Source organism: Mus caroli, unplaced genomic scaffold (assembly GCF_978045245.1).
Source record: "Mus caroli unplaced genomic scaffold, Mus_caroli_1 scaffold_6, whole genome shotgun sequence".
Lineage (NCBI taxonomy): Eukaryota > Metazoa > Chordata > Mammalia > Rodentia > Muridae > Mus > Mus caroli.
Genome location: NW_028227261.1, coordinates 54,185,487 through 54,205,357, shown reverse-complemented (window position 1 = coordinate 54,205,357; position 19,871 = coordinate 54,185,487). Strand labels below are relative to the sequence as shown.

Sequence of the window (19,871 nt, the reverse complement as noted above, 5' to 3'; positions counted from 1 at the left end):
GTGTGCAGGGAGGCCTAGGCTAGGTCCAGCCCGTGTATGTTCTTTCAGTTTTCTGAGAGCCCCAAGGGTGCAGGTTAGTTGATTCTGTTGGTCTTCCTGTGGAGTTCCCATCCCTTAGGGGCTGCAAGCCTTCCTTCTATTCTTCTGTAAGAGTCCCCCAGGCTCCACTCAGTGTTTGGCTGGATCTTAGCATTTCTTAAGTAGACCTAGGTAATCCTAGTTCCTGAGTTTAGTCTTGCTTTCACAACTCACCACATAGAGCGGTGATTCTCAAATCTTCCCAATGCTGTGACTCTGAAGTACATTCTCATGTGCACACACACACACTAAATAAAAGTAATAATTGCTTTCAAAATTTGAAACAACCTAATCTTCCTAGATAAGTCAGTAGGTGGTTCACGGGTGGCAATCCTGGAACCCATGTGATGGTAGAAGGAGAAATTGACTCCACAAAGCTGTCATTTGCCTTCCACTTGTGCCTTTTGACACGGATGTCCACACAGACATCATGCATATATATATATATACATACTACAGACAAACAGACACACACATGCATACCTTAAAAATAACTAACCATTGCAAGCCTATCTCTTCATCAACTTTACACCCAAGCACATCTCCTTAAACCACAACATTTCACCCTTGGCCCCCAAAGGCTCATGTCTACCTCATAATGCAAAGAGCATTCAGTCCATCTCTAAGAGTCCTCATAGCAACAGCTCTAATATTGTTCTAAAGTTCATGGCTAAAGTTTCCTAAGATTTAAGGTAAACTCTTAGCTGTGAGCTCCTGTAAAATAAAAAGAAAACTGCATACTTTCCTTATCTGTTGGCACAGGATAAGCATTTCATCTCAAGAGGAATAGGCGGTGGTCCAGAAAGATATGATGGGGCCAAAGCAAGACCCAAGTGAATCAGGATCGACATAAACTATGGAGCATTTTGTATCACCACATGCTGCATTTGGTAAAGAATGCAGCATGTGGTGATACAAGCTCCCAGTGCTTAGGCAGCCCCATCCCTATGGCCTTCCTGGCCATGCCCACATGACTTATTTTGTGTGCGTTCTCTGCTTATTGCCCTTTTTTTTTTTTTCTTTTTTAGCAGATGTTTCAAGTTGCTGGCATTGCTAACCTCCCATGTTCTCTTGTTCTCTTATCATGTTTTTGCCTCCATACTCAGAGTTTCTTACATTGCCCTCTCAGAGGCGGCCTATAGGCTGCCATGTATAACTTGTCCCCAGGTCGTCTTTGAAATCTATGTGGAAGGAATCATTACTCTGTAGTTTTTGTGTTCTGCACACTTGCAAAGGTAGCACCCTGTGGAAGATGCCACCACGCACAGTTGATGTCTGTGCACCTGTATTGCAGAGCAGTAAAATAAATCCTGAAGAAACAATTTTCTAGTCAGGCTGGTGCAAGCAGTATGACTCTAAGGTACTCTGTGTTCAGGGGAAAGAATTTCACACCCTAGAGTTTGTTGTGAGTGGGTTCTGGCCAGTTCTTGAAATACACACACACACACACACACACACACACACACACACACACACACACACACATTTTTCTAATGCTAATGACTTCTTTTAAATGACCCTAATCCCTTTAGAAACCATACCTTTCTTTGCTCTATTTGCACTGGCTTTTTATAATCAAACTGAGAGTTTTTCAAGTCTTTCCTACTTTGCATTTTGCTTCCTGTTCTCTCTGCAAACTTGGCCAGAAGAAGCTGACATTAACCACGCCACAGTCTAAATTCTGGATTGCTTTGAAATTTCCTTACTCAGATCTTTTTCTATCACCTTTAAACTCAGCCTCCTGTCAAGACACAGGACATGAATAAAATGTAATAAAGTTCTTTGCTATCATTGGAAACAGGAACAGCTTTTAGCCCAATTCCCAATAGAATTCTTATTTTCATCGGAAACTTTACAAGAGTAATCTTTATTGTTGTATCAGTTATTTTCTGTTCTGATAAAGACTTCATGATCAAAAGCAAATTAAAGAAGTGAACTTATTTTGTGTTACAGTTCTAAAGGAGGAGTCCGTAATGGTGAGAGGGGAAAGCAGACAGAGCTGAGAGGTCACATCTCAGCCACATGGGAAGAGTGAGTGAGCAGAAAGTGGGGCAGGGTCATAAATCTTTAAAACCTTCCCCCAATGACATACTTTCTCGATTAAGGCTATACCTCCTAAAAAGTTCCATATCCCCTCCTACCCAACGGCACAACAACTAAGGACCAAGTGTCTCAATGCAGGAGCCTATGGGTGATGTTTCTCATCTCAGCAACAGCAATCACCCACATTTCTGTCATCATCCTGGTTCTTTAAGCTCAGTGCTCTCTGCTTGTAGCAGCCTAGACTTTCTTTAGCCCACTTCTAATTTTTCCAAATTCCTCTTGCAAACTAGTGTCACAGCATAGAATCACTCAGTCAGGCTTTCACAGAAGTGTCACCCACTTCACAGGACCAGATTCATGTGTTAGTTATTTCTACGTTTGCTGTGACCAAATACCTGAGAGAATTTATTGAAAGTAGAATTATTTGTTTTAACCCATAGTTTCTGAGATTTTACTCCATATTCTTTGGCTCCATGGATACTTGGGTCTGTGATGTGGCACTAGATGATGGTATTAGAAGCACATGACAGAGACTACTCAGCTTAGCACACATTAAGTAGAAAGAGAGCAAGGGGATGTAGACAGATGAGAGCTAGCTAGGTGCATAGACAGGCAGACAGACAGACAGACAGACAGACAGACAGATACATAGATACATAAATACATAGATACATAGATAGATACATAGTACATAGATAGGTACATAGATAGATGCATAGATACAAAGATAGATATGTAGATATAGAGATATAGATAACACTTGCATTATTTGGATTTTCCCCTTTATCTTTTTTATTTTTTCCATGTATCTCATGGTGTGGGACCACCCATATTCAGGGTAGGTCATCCCTCGTTAATCAACTCTTTTTGGAAATACTCTCACAGTCAACACCAGAGGTATGATTTTCCTAATCTGGTAAACAGTTTTTAGTGTGGTCATGTTGGCAATGAAGAATCTCCATTATATAAGGCAAAGCTTTAGCAAATACTGCTGCTTATCAGTGGCAGTACCCAGTGGACTGTCAGCAGTGTGAGGATCACCGTGTCCTGCCACATCTTTACCAACGTTTGATTCTGTCAGTCTTTAAAATTTAAGATATCCTGTTCAGTATGGATTGGTCCCTGTGGTTACAATTTGAGTTTTCACTGTGACTCAGCGGTTAAGAACCTTGTCATAAATATATTGGTCACTTTCATGAAAGAACTGGTTGTAATAACTTTTGCCAATTTTTTTTAAAGACAGAGTTTCTTTATGTAGCCCTGGCTATCCTGGAACTCACTCTGTAGACCAGGCTGACCTTGAACTCAGAAATCTGCCTGCCCCTGCCTACTAAGTGCTGGACTAAAGACGTGCTCCACCACCACCTTGCCAAAGTTCTTACTGGGCTTTCTTTGTTTTTTTATTGATTTGTAGATTTTTATATCAATTAATTAGTTATTAGTGTGTCTGCATGATATGTGTGTGGAGGGCATGTGTATAGAGGTAAGAGCCTGACATTGAGAGTTGGTTCTCCCATTCCACTATAGGGTCCCGGGAGTGACCTTATATCAGGTTGATAGACTTGAGTGTCAAGTGCCTTTACCTATTGGACTATCTCACCAGCTCTGATTTGTAGATTTTTATTATTTAATTACTTATCCTATATATAAATTATTTGCATAAATGTATTGTTTCATTTGGATAAATGAAATGAATATTTCTTTAAAACATGGCTTGAGCCGGGCGTGGTGGCGCACGCCTTTAATCCCAGCACTCGGGAGGCAGAGGCAGGCGGATTTCTGAGTTCGAGGCCAGCCTGGTCTACAAAGTGAGCTCCAGGACAGCCAGAGCTATAAAGAGAAACCCTGTCTCGAAAAACCAAAAACAAAAAAACCCAAAAAAAACAACAAAAAAAACATGGCTTTTTTTTTTTTTTTATTTTTACTTTAAGTGTTTTTTAAAACTGATTCTCAACTGAGCTAGCCTAACGTTGTGATTCTCCTGTCTCAGTCTCATGAATGTTAGATTACAGGAATGTACAATGATATCCACTTCCTTAATGATGATTTGACGGGAAATAAAAGCTATATTCTCTGAGGCCGGTGTCTGGGAGACCCTGAGGCCACGTGCCGGGTAGGCATGTGCTCTACTGGAGAGCAGTGAATCTCAGATTTATAACAGGCTTCAATGTTGTCTGCTAATTTTGGATTTTGATAACTGCCTCTGGGATTCTGCTTAACAAGTTCCTATTTTCCTCAGTGTGATAAAGATGTTATTTTATGCTTTCTTCTCAAAGCTTTATTTTAGATTGATTTGTTTGTTGATTTATGAAATTTTTAATGAATTTGATCTGTAGAAAATAAAACAAGGGCTGGAGAGATGGCTCAGTGGGTAAGAGCACCCGACTGCTCTTCTGAAGGTCCAGAGTTCAAATCCCAGCAACCACATGGTGGCTCACAACCATCTGCAACAAGATCTGACTCCCTCTTCTGGAGTGTCTGAAGACAGCTACAGTGTACTTATATATAATAAATAAATCTTTAAAAAAAAAAAAAGAAAAGAAAACAAGTAAGCTTGAATAAAGACTTTGCCACATGTATATTAAGAAGTTGTTTCGGTGTCAGTGATTGAACCCAGGAACTCATATGTGCTATAAACAAGTGCACTGCCAATGAGCAATATCTCTCTCCTTTCATTATTTTAAAATTCATAGACATAAGTGTGTGTTGTTTATATAATGTCCGGCATGACGGTTTTTGTCATGTTGACATATACACATCACATGTGTGCTATACAGTGGTCAAATCTAGCTAATAAACAAGGGCGTTACCTCACATAATTATCACGTTGTGATGAGAGCACAAGTGTACTGTGTCCTTAGTTTTCAAGAATGTAATAAGCCACCATTGGGCATGGTCACAGTGCCATTCAGTCGACTTCTTAAACATATCCCTGTAATCATGTCCTTTTGACTAACATGTCTCCACCCCTGCTCCACTTCACACTAGGCCAGCTCTGATAATAACTATTTTACTCTCTGTTCGCATCAACTGTTTAAATTCCACATGTGTGAGATCATGTGACATTTGTCTTTCTGTGTCTGGCTTATTTCACTTAATGTCTTCCAGGTTCATTTATGAATCCCAAATGATGGGATTTCCTGCTTTAAATATTATTCCATTGTGCATGCATACCACATTTTCTTCATCACGTTTTATTCAACAGATATGTTAATTCAGTACCTTAAGTGCTTAAGTAGCACTTCCATAAATACAGGACTGAAGGTGCTTATGTGACATTGATTCCATTTCGTTTGAATATATAACAAGTTGTGGGTTTTCTGGATCATGTAGTTGTACTTTTAATTCTGAGGGACCTCCCAAGTTTTCCATGATAGCTATATTAACGTATACTTCTACCCTCTGTGTGTGTGTGTGTGTGTGTGTGTGTGTGTGCTATCCTGGTTCTACCTTCTCGTCAAAATGTTCCATTTGTCTTGTTTTGGTTGTAGCTACTCTAAGGATAAGGTGATAGCCACTATGGTTTTGATTTGTACTGCAGTGATGGTGAGAAATATTGAACACCTTTCCATATATACTTTGGTCAGCTCTTTGTCTTTTTGAGAAATGTATTTTTAATTGATCATTTGTTTTCTTACTCTTTCCCCATTGTGTGTTCATGGTACTCTGGTTGAAAGTCAGCAGGGTCAAAAAAGTGTGGATCTGTGTCTGTCTCTCCAGTCTGTTGTGTTGCTACAAGTGAGTTTGTGTTGGCATCCTGTGGTTTGTCACTGTAACATTGTGGAGTATTTTGAAGTTAAGTAGTATGATGCCTCTAGTTTTGTTCCCTTTGCTTGAGAGTGCCTTCCCTGTTTGGGGTCTTTCGTGAGTTCTCATGAGTTCCACGATGATTTTCCTCCTTCTGTGGTTAGTGTTACTGGTATTTGGTAGCAATCCCACTGAGCTTGGACTTTGCTCTGACTGGTGGATGCTGTAGCAGCATGAAAGCACGGGATGTATTTCCATTTATTTGTTTCTTCTCCAATTCCTTTTCAGTGTAAAGATCTTTCATCTCTGTGATGGTGTCAACTTGGCTGGAGTGAGGATTACCCGGAGAACTGGTAAAGCTTTGTGGTGGGGTGTGTCCGTGTCCTGAGGCATTTGAGTCATTGACTGAACAAGGAGGCTCTTCTCGCACTGTAGGCAGGAGTCATCCATTCAACTGAGGGCAGTCAGATAGCATGAAATGTCCAGAGGATTTTAGGTCTTTGCCTCTTGGATCTGGGGTTCACAACTCTTCCCTCCTGGACATCAGCACGCCAAGTTTAGACTTCAGGACTTATACCAGAAGCACTCCACTGTCCTTAGGACTTAAATCTCTCTCTGAGAATTATACCACTGGCTTCTTTTGTTCTGAGGCCTGGGTGCTTGGACTGAGCCACTGTACAGTCTTCACAAGATATAACTTCATCAAGTGGATTTTGAGTCATTTGACTTGTTCAGGATGGGAAAGAGCTGAGGGTGAATTAAGAGTAAAATGTAGGGGATGGCGCTGCCTACATGAATAAAATGAGACATAATTACTCAGGCCTTGCTGGGTACATGAAGAGATGCTGAGGAAAGGATCTGAGATATACTGGATGCCCATTAAAAGCCAGTTGCTCTGTTGGATAACATCTTTAAGTGTGATTCTGGGAGAGAAGTCTTAGTGGAAAGTCTAAAAGCTTTGGGTAATTTAACATAGCTACTAGATGGTGGAGTTAGGATTCGAACTCATTTCTATATTGTTTTCTCCCCACTCTCCTCCACGCCCTTTCTTTCCATGCACTTCCCTTCTCTTTCCCCACCTTTTCAGCTATCCTATCATTCCTTTTGTGGATTTCTGAAGCTCTGCTCTTCCTTACTTTCTATGGAACAGAATATATCTTTTTTTTTTTTTCTTTAAATAGGATCTCTCGGTTGTGTCGGTTGGCCTAGAACTCACTTTGTAGACCAGGCTGGCCTCACACACAATGATCCTCCTGCTTCTCCTTCTTGAGTGCTGGGATTAAAGATGTGTGTCACCTCTTCTTACTGGGTCATAGAGAAGCAACTTCCCACCCACTTCCTTCCTTTTTTCCCCCATGTTTTATTTTTTATTAGATGTTTTCTTCATTTACATTTCCAATGCTATCCCCTTTCCTAGTTTCCTCTCCAAAAATCCCCTATACCCTCGCCCCTCCCCCTGCTCCCCAAACCAACCCACTCCCACTTCCTGGCCCTGGCATTCCTCTATCCTGGGGCATAGAATCTTCACAAGACCAAGCCCGCCCACTTTGTTACCCTAAAGTGTTACACTTTTTATTGTAGCAATTCTGAAACATGTTCCCATGTCACTTAGGTATCGCTGTATAAGGAACCATCTAAGCAGAGTGGTTTGAGACAGCAGACATTTATTTAGCTCCAGTTTCCACTGTCAGGAATTAGGCACATCAGCTCAGTAGTACTGATCTGGTTCACACTCATCTGTTCTCATGCCTGGGGCCTCAGCTGAGATGCTGGGACCATCCTACAGCTGGCTAGCTTGGTCTCATACTTTGGAGGAGAGGAACCAAGAAAGCCAATGGAAGCCGGAGGCTCTTGGGTCTAGGCACAGAGACAGTACAGTAGCACTTGCAGTGTCTTAGCTCCAGCTGTTGTAACAAAGTATCCCAGACTGGGTGGCACAAACAGCAGGTGTTCGTTTCTCATAGTAAGATGCATGGAGGTCAAGGTCAAGATACTAGCTTAGTATATGATACAGACCATTTTGTGGCTCGTGGGAAGCCACCTTCTTTCTATGTCCTCACGTGATGGAAAGCTCTGTCTCGTTGCTCTTTCACAGTTACTCATCCATTCCCAAGGCTCCTGTTCTAGTGACCCCATCATTTAAAAATACTGTTTTAGAACCTATTTACTCTTTATTGCAACTTCATGTGCACTTAGGATGTATTCTGACCATTCTCTCTCCACATCCTCTTTTAACCCTGACTTTTGGTTTTGTCTTGTGGCCCATTTAGAGCCGCCTGGGTCACTACTGGACTGACACAGTCCATTGGAACATGGTGGGTTCATCAGTGAGCAACACAACTGAAGCCAATGGTTGCCTCTCACCCTGAATCTTATTAGTAGTTCAGCATCAAGTGGCAGGACACCCTGCATCTTCCCCCACCCCTGCCTGCCTGCTGATTGGATCTTTTTTCTGTTGTCTTACTTCAGGCAGCTACAGCTGCTGTGAGTTCATGATTGCAATGGCTGATTTGAAGCTCTTCTCCCTATATTCTGGCTGTTGCATTCTTCCTACCCATCTGCCACAGTGTTCTTTAAGCCTTAGATGGGATGGTGTAGACGTCTTGCTAGGGCTGAGCATCCTACACAACCTCATTTTAACCCAATTACTTCCTGAAAGTCCCCCTCTACCATATAAACATGCTAGGCAGTTAGGGCTTCAGCCTAGGCCCTTTGTGAGGTTCAGTGATATTCAAGGAGAGGCAAACTCCATTTCTTTTACTGCACTGTATGCTCTCCTACATGTCACGTGTCACTTCCAAGTTTCCAAAAATGCATGGGGGAAATCTCTCATCATCAGTTAGCAAACAATCAATTCTATAGCAGAAATGCAACTCAACTCTGCCCATTTCTACTTGTTGGTAGAATCAGATCTTGGATATTGAGGGCTCAGTTGCACAGGACTGTTCAGGCATCAGTTCAGAGTCCAGGCCTCAGGTTTTCTGACCAGCTGGCCACAAGCAGCTTCCTACAACTCCATAGCTTGGCTTTGTTCATTTGCTAGGGCAGCTCAGAGAACCCAGGGAAAAAGCACATTTATTGGTTCATTGTAAGGCCACAAAGGAGGATCTGGATGAAGACACACATGGGACCATCTGACAGGTGCCTGGCTGCTCCTGGGATGTGGACCAGTTCTTCCTCAGTTTCCTCAGACTCCGCAGGTTCCCCAAAACTCCGAACCCTTCCACTGGGGTTTTGTGGAGATGTCATTGCACAGGCGTGACCGAAGCACAGGCAACTGAGTACCAATTGGACTGGGCAGAAGGTTATCATCTGTGGTCCGAGTCAGTGAGAAACTTAGCACAACCGGTCTGTTCAGATTCTTCATGGCCCCTCTGTGCAGTGTGCCTTCCTTCCTGGTATGGGGCAGAACCCCATGCGGAATGAAGGTCTGAGGATCTATTCTTAGACAAGGTAGCTAAGAGTGTCCTTCTGGTCAGGAGTTAGACAGGAACGCAGAAGGTTATAATGTACTTTTGCTTTTAGTGATCTGACTTGGGGAAGAAAGATCCTAGTTCTTACAGTGTACCTTCAGGAGAAAAAAGAACAGAGAACAGAAAAAAAGACCAGAGAAAGAGGTTTTGCTGAGGCCTAAGTTGCCCCAGCATTATAACAAAGACATTATAAAAAAAATTCCTTTTAGCTTAGCTTTAAATCTGCTTTAGAAACTAAAGGCCAAATATTTTAACTAAAGCTATACTTACTTTTCTAGCCATTTTGGATATAGTAAGAACCATGGAATCTCTCTCTCTCTCTCTCTCTCTCTCTCTCTCTCTCTCTCTCTCTCTCTGTGTGTGTGTGTGTACATGTACATGCATACCATTTGTATGCATGCACACATACATTCGGCTTTGTGAACACAGAGGGTACCTTGCAGGCTAGAGAGTATGTGGTAGAGGGAAGACAGTAGTTAGTGGCAGTAATTAATTGTGCTCATGAATCTGCATACACACAAGGAAGTGTGGATTTGGAGATATTTTCATGAAAAGCTCTCTTTGATCTGAAAGGAAATGGAGTCCTCATGTATCTGGGCCACGCTGTATGGAGAGACCTCAGCCCATGCTTTCCTTTCATGGCTGTAGGTCAGGATTGTGTCGAACATGGTTCCTACCCTGCAGCCTACACAGGGATGTGCAGAGCTTCAGAGGCGGAGGCCAGAGGCCAAGGCTGCAGTCCAGGCTCTGTACTGATTAGTTGCTGTTGGAAGAAATGTTTATTCTTTGTGTTTTACTTTCCCCCCTCATGACAGCAGAAAGCTTGTCTCCTTTGGTTGTTAGTTTCTTTCTGTGATGGATGAACAGTAGCCACCCACTGGAACAGGCTACTGAAAAATAAGATACCCAGGAAATGTAAAGTGCAAAGCCTAGCAAGTATGTAGCAGGAAGAAAATCTTCCTGGCTACACAGTGAAGTAGCAATATTTTGTATCTACTGAGATAAATGAGAGACACTGTAGAGCTAAATTCATCTGCAAATTCATTTGTTTCACTTTGGTTTTTAATGTGGCCACTTGAAATTAGAAAGTTATGTTATTTTGTTTGTTTTAGTTTCTATTGCTGTGATAAACACTGACTTAGAGAGGAAGGTTTTAGTTCATCTTATAACTCCATCACTGAGAGAAGTCAGGACAGGAGCTCAGAGCAGGAACCTGGAGGCAGGAACTGAAGCAGACACCATGGAGGGATGCTGCTTACTGACTTGATCTGCCTAGCTTGTTCAGTCTGCTTTCTTACATACCCCAATATAATCTGCCTAGGGTTGACATTTCCTACAGTGGACTGGGTTTTCTTACACAAACCATTAACCCACAGACTTGCCTATGAACCAATGTGACAGAAGCATTTTCTCATTTGAGATTCCTTCTTCTCAGATAATCCTATCTTGTGTCAAGTTTACATCTTGTGTCAAGCATAATAGCACATAGTTATTGTTCACTAGTGGCTTGCATTCTATTTCTTCAGGCTCTTCTTTTGTGACCATGAAGTATTGTATACGTGTTAGTTCTATCCTGAACGTGTATAGATATCATTGTATAGGTTGCAATTCCATTTTTTTCTAAAGCTTATTAACATTCACTAAAGTTTTAACGTAAGCTACTATGTAGGCATCTTAGTTTTTTCTCCTGATGTACAAAGTAGAGAAGATATAATTCATTTATATGAGTAAATAAAAACTTGAGTGCACTGGATTCCAATTATGTGAGCATCATGTCCAATAGTAGGTAGAATTCTTTTGGCTGCACACACCACCGATACAGTACAAATCAATTTAATTAAAACAGGGGCTATTATAAGTATGAAAAGGTCTTCTGAAATTAGTGCCTGTAGAAAGTTGTCTTCCTATATCTCTTTTTCTCTCAAATTTACCTCTTTCTCATTGGCAACATTTCCGTCTCAGCTCTCCTGTCCCCACATATCAAAAGCACAGATTGTAGGCATGCTGTATGTTATCTTTGCTCAAGGGCAGGATTCAGTTTGACTTTCTCTCTGGTTTTCACCTGTTGACCTAGCTTGATTTTTAGATATTGATCTTGGTAGGCCTGGGACAGTTTCAACTTCAGCCAGAGAAGAGGAGAATTTCCCAGAAAGAGTGCTTCTTTTGTTTGCTTAAAGAAAGTGTATCTTATGTCTTCTTTTTAGATATGGTTTGTCTCCCAGAGCTTTGTGGGCTGAGTATCCAGTGACACTGGGTCCCTAGTATCGTACTCTGAGAGCAGTGGGCCCTTTAAGAGGTGGGCTTAGTGTAAGAAAATTAGGTCATGAGGGCTCCAAGCTCATGAATGGATTAGCATTGTTTTGTGGTAGGGGTTCATGGGAGTGGACTCATGCTGGACCTTGTGGTATAAGTCTATTATCCTAGTTACTCAGGAGGCATAGGCAAGAAGATCTCAAGTTCAAGGCCTGCCTTAAATTACAGAGTGAATACAATGCTTAGCCTAGGTAAGTTAGCAAGATCCTTTTACAGAATGAAAAAAAAATAAACATAAAAGATGACTAGGGATACAATTTTGTGATAAGTGCTTGCTTAACATATAGCAGATATAAGGCACAAGGTCTGGTTCTGATAGCACAAAGAGTAGATTGATTCCTATGGAGGGTGGGCTGTTATCAAGAGCAGGCCTTGACTCTCATTATCTCTTGGTTTCTTCTCAAGTAATGTTCCTTCTGTGTTCTGGGTCCCTTAACACTTTTCCCCCATGTTATAATGCAGCAGGAAGTCTTCCCCAACTCAACCGTGCAGTTTGGCCCTTCCTGTCACCAGGATTGTGAGCTTCATAAACCTCCTTAAAAGGACCTCAACCCATGTACTTTAGCAATGCCAAACAGGGTGGGACCACGGTGGTAACTAATATGCACAGTCAATAAGTACAGCGAAAAGCTCAGTTAGAACAGAGAAGATTAGGGTTCAAAGAAGTTCTGTATTTTGGCCAGTTTTAAACATCCAGGTTAAATGTTCACATCTTTTTAAAGCCCACATGTTTAACCAATACACCAAGAAAATGCTGGAAAATTGGGTTGTGCTACTTGAATTTTAAGGAGTTAGCCCTTGCCCCATCTGCATTAGATCACTTCCCATTGAACCTGATGGCGGGACTTCCCATGAAGTCCCATGAAGTCGTTCCAGGTAATACCAGGGAAGTTCTTCTGGAACTGGGATTGGGTACTGGGAGCTTGAGGATATGTCCTTCAGCCTTGCAGCCAAAGCCTGAAAGGAAATGGGGAAGCACACCAGTTAGTGTCTCTGACCTACTGTGTTTCAGATGTTAGCATAATTTATATGTATATATTTCCCACCATTACATGGCTCCCCATGGTTCACAGCTCATGGGCATGGTGATGGTAGGAACAGGGGTGAGCATCACTGCATCATGGAGTACACAGACTGGAGTGGGAAGGCACAGTGTAGACAAACACATGGAGCATGTGTGACACATTACAAGATGCACAATGTACTATAGGACCTGATGGAAGTATATCTAACCTGGTCCTGACAGCTTAAAGAATCCCTGGGGAAGTGCTGTCCTCACAGGCACTTAAAGAGAAGGTTGGACTGGACCATGTGGGAAATCCAGGGATGCCAAATGTCTGGACCTAAAGACTGAGGTAGAGAGACTTGCAGGGTGAATTAGTGGGTAAAAGCAGCTTGCTGCTGGCTTGCTGATCTGTGTTTGATCCTTGGGAGCCACATGATAGAAGGAAAGAACCAACTCCCTCAAGTTGTACTCTGACCCTAACATGTGCATGCATGTGTGCACAGACATGCATATGCACATACACACACAGTAAAGCAATAAAATGTAATAATAATCATTTAAAAAAGAATAGAGGTGAGGTGAAATGAGAAACAAGAGGTCTAGTTCTGAGCGAGAAGTAACAGTCCTGAAGTGTGAAGGGTACATGTGTCAGTCAAATACTTAGATCCGCGGTCTCAGCCTTCCTGATGCTGCCAGGCTTTAATATAGTTCCTCACATTAAGGTGACCCTCCCAACCACAAAATTATTTTTGTTGCTACTTAATAACTGTTTTCTTGCTACTGTTATGAATTATAATGTAAATGTCTGTACTTTCTGATGATCTTAAGTGACCCCTGTGAAAAAGTCATTTGACCCAAAAGGGTCATGATCTAGATGGAGGGCTGAGCCCTTGCTTTCTTAGGGTTAATTGCTGTGATGAAACACCATGACCAGAAGCAACTTGGGGACTATCTTAGTTGCTGTTCTATTGCTGTGAAAAGACAGCAAGGTCAAAGCAACTTATAAAATAAAGCATTTGATTGGGGATTGTGGGCTTGCTTACAGTTTCAGGGGGTGAGTCCAGGGGCCATCATGACAGGGAACATGGTGGCAGGTGTGCAGGCATGGTGCTGCAGCAATAGCTGAGAGCTTACATCCTGATTCACAGACAGCAGGCAGAGAGAGAGAGAGAGAGAGAGAGAGAGAGAGAGAGAGAGAGAGAGAGAGAGAGAGAGAGAGGGAGAGAGGGAGAGGGAGAGAGGGAGAGGGAGAGGGAGAGGGAGAGGGAGAGGGAGAGGGAGAGGGAGAGAGAGGGAGAGGGAGAGAGAGGGAGGGAGGGAGAGAGAGAGAGGGAGGGAGGGAGAGAGAGAGAGGGAGGGAGGGAGAGAGAGAGAGAATAGAGAGAGAACGAACAGAGAAAGATAGTTAAGATAGATAAATAGATAGATAGATAGATAGATAGATAGATAGATAGATAGATAGATAGATGATAGATATAGAGATATAGAGATAGAGATTGAAAAAGAGTCTTGTGTGGGCTCTTGAAACTTCAAATCCCAGCCCCAGTGACTCACCTTTTCCAACAAGGCCACACCTTCTAATCCTTCTTAAATAGTCCAGCAATTGGAGACCAAGCATTCAAGATTATAAGAGCCTATAGATAATTATAAGAGGCCAAAGCACCACAGGGAGGAAAGGGTTTATTTCATCTTGGAGAAGTGTAGCTTGTTCCCTCTGGGTTGCTCAGTTTGTTTTCATATACTATCCAGGATTAGACCACCTGCCCAGGGGTAGCACCACCTACAATGAGCTAGACCCCCCTCACATCAATTATCAATCAAGAAAATACCCTGCAGACTTGTCCACAGGTCAGTCATATGGAGGCATTTTCTCATTTAAGACTCCTTCTTTTCAAATGACCTAGCTGTGTCAAGTTGACACAGAAACCCGCCAGCACGGTCCTATAATTAGATTTGCATTTTAGATGTGAATCAATTTGTTCACTTTTTCTGACTCATTTTTCTTATCTCTAAATTGAAAGGGATCTCCTGCTCTCTGCAGTTCCTTTCTGCTTTAATATTTCATACATTCCTCGGGCTGTAGAATCCTTAATCCCAGGCTAGCTTCCAGATCTCCTGGGCAGCAAGGCCCAAGATTATAACCAGGGCTGGAAGAGGTACGTGGAGTGTAGATGGGGGTGGGCAGGGTGAGGAAGATAAATAGATGCTGTCTCTTTCCCACTAGAAGTTAGTGAAAAGAAGGGAAAGGTAGCAGGAACAAGAAACGGGTAGGTAGCTTTGTCTTCTCAACAAACAGGTAGAATACATCTGGCTCTGCTTCTGGCATGGGTGAAATTTAATATTCTCCCATCTCTGTCAAAATGCTTAAAGTATTGCATTTGTATTTAATGATAAATACTATGAAGCCTGAAATGTACTTTAAAACACTGGGGAGGTTACAGTTCAGTGGCCTAGCGTGAATAAGGCTCTGGATTGATTTCCCCAGCCTTGCAAGTAAAAGACTAAGTACACAAATAAATGAATGAAGTTGGGGCTATACATATGAAAGGAGATTGATTATGGCTTGGTATTGTTGATATTGAGTTGTAGGTACAGAGAAATCCAACACATAATTTAACTGCTTTTGTGTTTTGCTTGATAACTTTCATAAATCAGAGTGAAAAGTAACTACTTCTAACCTCATTACCTAAATTTCTTTATTATTATTATTTTATTGTACAAGTGTAGAATGGATCAGACTCTCTCTTGGCCATATAAATGTCTTGCAACTATTGTATTATGAATAGCAACAGACTATTTTAAGTTATATTATCTACTTGGATGACTTAAAGTGTTTTAGACTACATTGAAGTTACATAGGTGGGTCAAAGAAAGAATTCTGTACAAAGGAGGGGATATAGACTAGGGAAGTCTTGGGTGACATGAACATGACATGAACAGGCTTGCAGTTCTGTGCTGGGTCAGCCTGAAGGAGTCTTTGGGTATCACAGAGAGTCACTGGGCTTGGAATCAGGTAGAGTAGACAGTTATGTACTCGTTGAAGGGTAACATATAATACCACAGCCAGGCACCAAGCCAAACTCTTTGTGTCCTTGGTGTGTCACACAATTTTAATAGCTGCCTTATTACTTAGATATAATGGTTTTATGAGTGAGCTAACAGAGTCTTAAGTTATAAAACTTGTCTGTGACTGTATAGACATGTAATTCCCAGTAACTGTTATGACGAGTGAAGAACTGAAGTCCAGAGGTTAGGTGGCACTGGAGACTATAATGGCTGCATGTAACAGGGGAAAACAAAAGAGTGACTCACCACAGGGAGAGTTCTTTCTTTCTCTCCCTTTGCTAATCTAGGTGTAGTTGACATAGGGCTGCTATGAGTTTCTAAAGCTCAGGGTCCTTCTGTCTTTTGCTTGGGTGCCAAAGCCTTTTAGCCTGAAGCTCTCTGAGGTCAGAGAGTGACTCAAATAGGAGTCTGTTCTTTCCATCTCCTATGTGGGTTCTGGGACTAGAACTCAGGTCTCAGGCTTGGCAATCGCCAACCTACTCACACATCTCACTTTATTTCATCCAGTGATGTAGGGAATGGAGTTTTCCCTCACTGTAGAGACTAGAATGTGGCCATGAGGCAGGTCATAGAAAACTTATGTACACATGTTTGGATAGTGCTCAAACATTGGTATAACATAGGTTTCCTTCGAAGCCAGTGGCTTCTCTCCATGTCTCTTTAATCTACATCTGCTCAGACTGCCACACTGACATGCCAAATGGAACATGTGCCAAACCTCTTTCAGTGTTAAGAGCTTGTTCTTATTTTTATATCTTTGTGGCTTCAAACTTGTTGCCATTGCCCTGCTCCCTGTCTCCCAAGTGCTGGAGAAACAGGCATGCAGCACCAAGCCTGTCTCAAGGTTTACTTTTAAAGATTTATTGATCTGAAATAAAGCCTTGAACTATGGAGCCTAGCCCAGCCTTGAGCTTTCTGTCCTGTCTGAACCTCTGGAGTATTGGCATTATGAATGCGTGCCATAACTCCCCATTTAGGAGTTACTTAGTTACTATCAAAAAATTAAACTATATTTTAAGTGGTTTTAATTTACAATTGCAATAATAGTAAGGCATTGGAGCTAGGAGCTTGCTTTTGATGAGAATAAAAATATTTTCCTTCTAGTTATTTTTGAATTGAACCGAAGGGTGACCAAGCATCAAATTTTAGGTGTATGACCTAAAATGTGTACAAGAGTACACAGGAGGAAGCTGTCTCCACCAGAAGCTGACTTCAGGCATCACTGAGCAGAAACTCCCACATGGGCAGTATAGCCACAGCAGTTTGAGTTTCACTGGTCACCCTGAGAAAGGAGTGCTATACTAGTGTGATGACACCAGTAGGCTCAAGCTTCACTCTCATGGTGGAGTTAGCACTGCAGCCATGTGCAGCAGCTGAGCATGACCAGAGAGTTTGACATTAGAGTCATAATATCCTTGTGAGCTTGCGTGTGTGACATAGGTTCTCCAAAAATAAGTTTTCAGGGTTGTCAAGGACGTGAGAGTTAAGCAAGGAAGGGACCTGAAAGTGGGAAATAAGCAATGAGCGATCTTTGTTACCACAAGATCTTCAAGTAAGCCTGGGTTTCAGGATGAGTTCAGAAAGGATGCCCCACCTGGAAAATTGGTCTTGTCTTCCAGGAGACACAGCACTTGGTCAGGCACTCATAACAGACATCTCTACTCCCAGCTCATGTTACATAGACGTTTTCTTGCATTAGATATTCTGGCTCTCTCATTGTTTGCCAACACACTGCCTGCTTGCTCTTGTGTGTTGCTGTATGTAACTCATGACAGCTGCTCTTAGTCACACGTGTGGTTCTACGCTGAACCCTTGATCAGCAAATGAGAACACTTGAATGATTGTAGATTTCTCCTCTGGATGCCATTTGGAGGAGGAGAGGGGGATGGCAAGTCAAGGTTTGAGAAGACAGGAAATTTGAGCCCAAGAGACTCCTGTAAGTCAGGGCCTGCAGTATTCCTGCAGGAGGAGAGAGTCAGGTCCACTCTGCTGTTGAAGAACCCTGAAAGGATTCCCAGCCTGTTCCCTTTTTTATTTGGCTGTGGCTCAGAGATGTAGGTTTTGGCTTTGGTCTTGGTCCTGTCCTTGGTTCTTCAGGTGAGATTTTGACACTGGAGGGCTCAGGTCCAGATGCCTATAAGGGCTGGTAGGAAGTAGGCCAGGAGGCTGGGAATGGTGGTGAGAGACAGTGCTCAAACTGGAGCCTGAGAATCTTCTGGAAAGACATGTAAACTAAAAGTTTTTTTTTTAAGTCCAGACAAGCTAAATATGTCAAGGATACACCTAGGAACTGTTCAGTTAAGAACCCCAGTTGTGTATATTCACAGGTCATATCCCATAAGGAGATACCTGGATGTGACTGAGGTGTGTTGCTCACATATGTTTTAATGCTGCTCATTGATTTCTATTGGTTACATCAGAAAATCAAAGGGCTGTGTTTCAGAAACCTGTGTTACAGGATATTTGGTCACACTGTGAACCTCAAATTGTGTTATTTACTGGAAAAACCTATTCTTAGTTGTGGTGTTGCTCAGCCTTACCACACACCTTTAATCTGAGATCCTTCTGCTTGAATATTGTAAATGAGATTAAATAAAATCAACCATGGGTCAAGAGGAAGCGAACAGAGATTTATTAAGAAAAAACTGGCCAGGCAGTGGTGGCGCATGCCTTTAATCCCAGCACTTGGGAGGCAGAAGCAGGCAGATTTCTGAGTTCGAGGCCAGCCTGGTCTACAGAGTGAGTTCCAGGACAGCCAGGACTACACAGAAAAACCCTGTCTCAGAAAAAAAAAAAAACAAAAAACAAAAAACAAAAGAGAGGAGAGCAGAGGAGAGGGGAGGGGAGAGTGGAGAGGGGAGAGGGGAGAGAGGGGAGAGAGGGGAGAGGAAGGGAGAGGGGAGAGGGAGAGAGGGGGAGAGGGTAGAGGGAGGGAGGGAGAGGGGAGAGGGGAGAGAGGAGAGAGAGAAAAAAACCATGCAGAGTAAGAGAGAGTCAGGGGAATGGATAGAGAGACAAACAGGAAGTAGAAGAGAGGAACATCCAGCCTGTAGGTTTTTGAGATAACATGTGAGAGGGCCATTCCTAATGGGACACTGGCTGAGGAGGATGGTCAGCTGGGTGTTTTCCATGCCTCTCTGAGCAGCAGGCTCTCACCCCAGCACCTGGCTCCTGAGTCTTCATTAGTAAAATCGAACAATTGAGATTTTTATTTACAAAACCCAACAGATCTGGCTTTATAAAAGCAAGAGCACAACAGAAAAACTTTGTCCTCATTTGTTGTCTAATTCATAAGATTTCTGTCATTCAATTGTTCAGGTGAACCCAGTAATCACAGCATAGAGAGTTGTCATAGTTAGGGACACTGGGAATGCTTGGTAATAGAGATTGGGCTCAAGAGAGACAGGTAGACTTTTACCATCAGAACCCATGGTGAAAAATCCATCCATATCATTAGTTAATGTAAACACACACACACACACACACACACACACACACACACACACCACTTTAAGCAGAATTTTAAGAAACAATATTTTCCACATTCCAAAGACTAATGTTTTTCATCGTATTTCCTTTTGATGAAAATAATGCATATGAACTGTTAAGTTTATTTTACAATTTACCAGTGGGCCACAGTGTGAATTTTATAAAAATGTAAAAGAAATCACTGGCGTAGAGGAAGGGTCACTACTCAGTGGTTAAAGCATTTGCCTGAGTATGGATGGATCTCTGAATCCACACAAAGTGCCCAGTGGGCATGGCGGCTCACTTGTGATCCCAGCCCCAGTGGCAGAGACAGCGGACCCCGGAACAAGCTGGCTAGCAGAACCAGCCATGTTTGTAAAACCAGCTATGTTTGTGAGTTTGGGTTTTGATGGATGACCCTGTGTCTATGAATAACCTGGAAGAGTGACCCGGGATGATTTCTGACATCAACCTTGCATCTCTGCATGTACAACACACACCTTTGTGCCATATATGTAGATCTCACACAAAAATGCAGAGAGGACGGGAACTTGTTAATTCAGTGTTTTCTCACGGTTTTTCCTTTTCTTACCATTTTTCCCCTTTGGTTGTTTTGTTTTGCTTTAGTTATATCTGAGAGGAGACCGATCCCGGGGTCTCAGGCATTTACTCAGTAT

The 19,871-nt window shown here is 42.3% G+C and overlaps 1 protein-coding gene across 5 annotated transcripts in view; it reads left to right on the top strand.

Moving 5' to 3' along the window:
* Dnajc6 (DnaJ heat shock protein family (Hsp40) member C6) overlaps positions 1-19,871 on the top strand; it is a 147,534-nt gene that overhangs the window by 30,175 nt on the left and 97,488 nt on the right. For 2 of the 5 annotated variants that reach the window (XM_029476523.2, XM_029476520.2), the window contains exon 2: positions 6,157-6,221. The exons of the other annotated variants lie outside the window; for them this stretch is intronic. The gene's annotated coding sequence lies outside the window, so the exon portion shown is untranslated. The remainder of the gene's footprint in view (positions 1-6,156; positions 6,222-19,871) is intronic. 5 annotated transcript variants of the gene reach the window in all.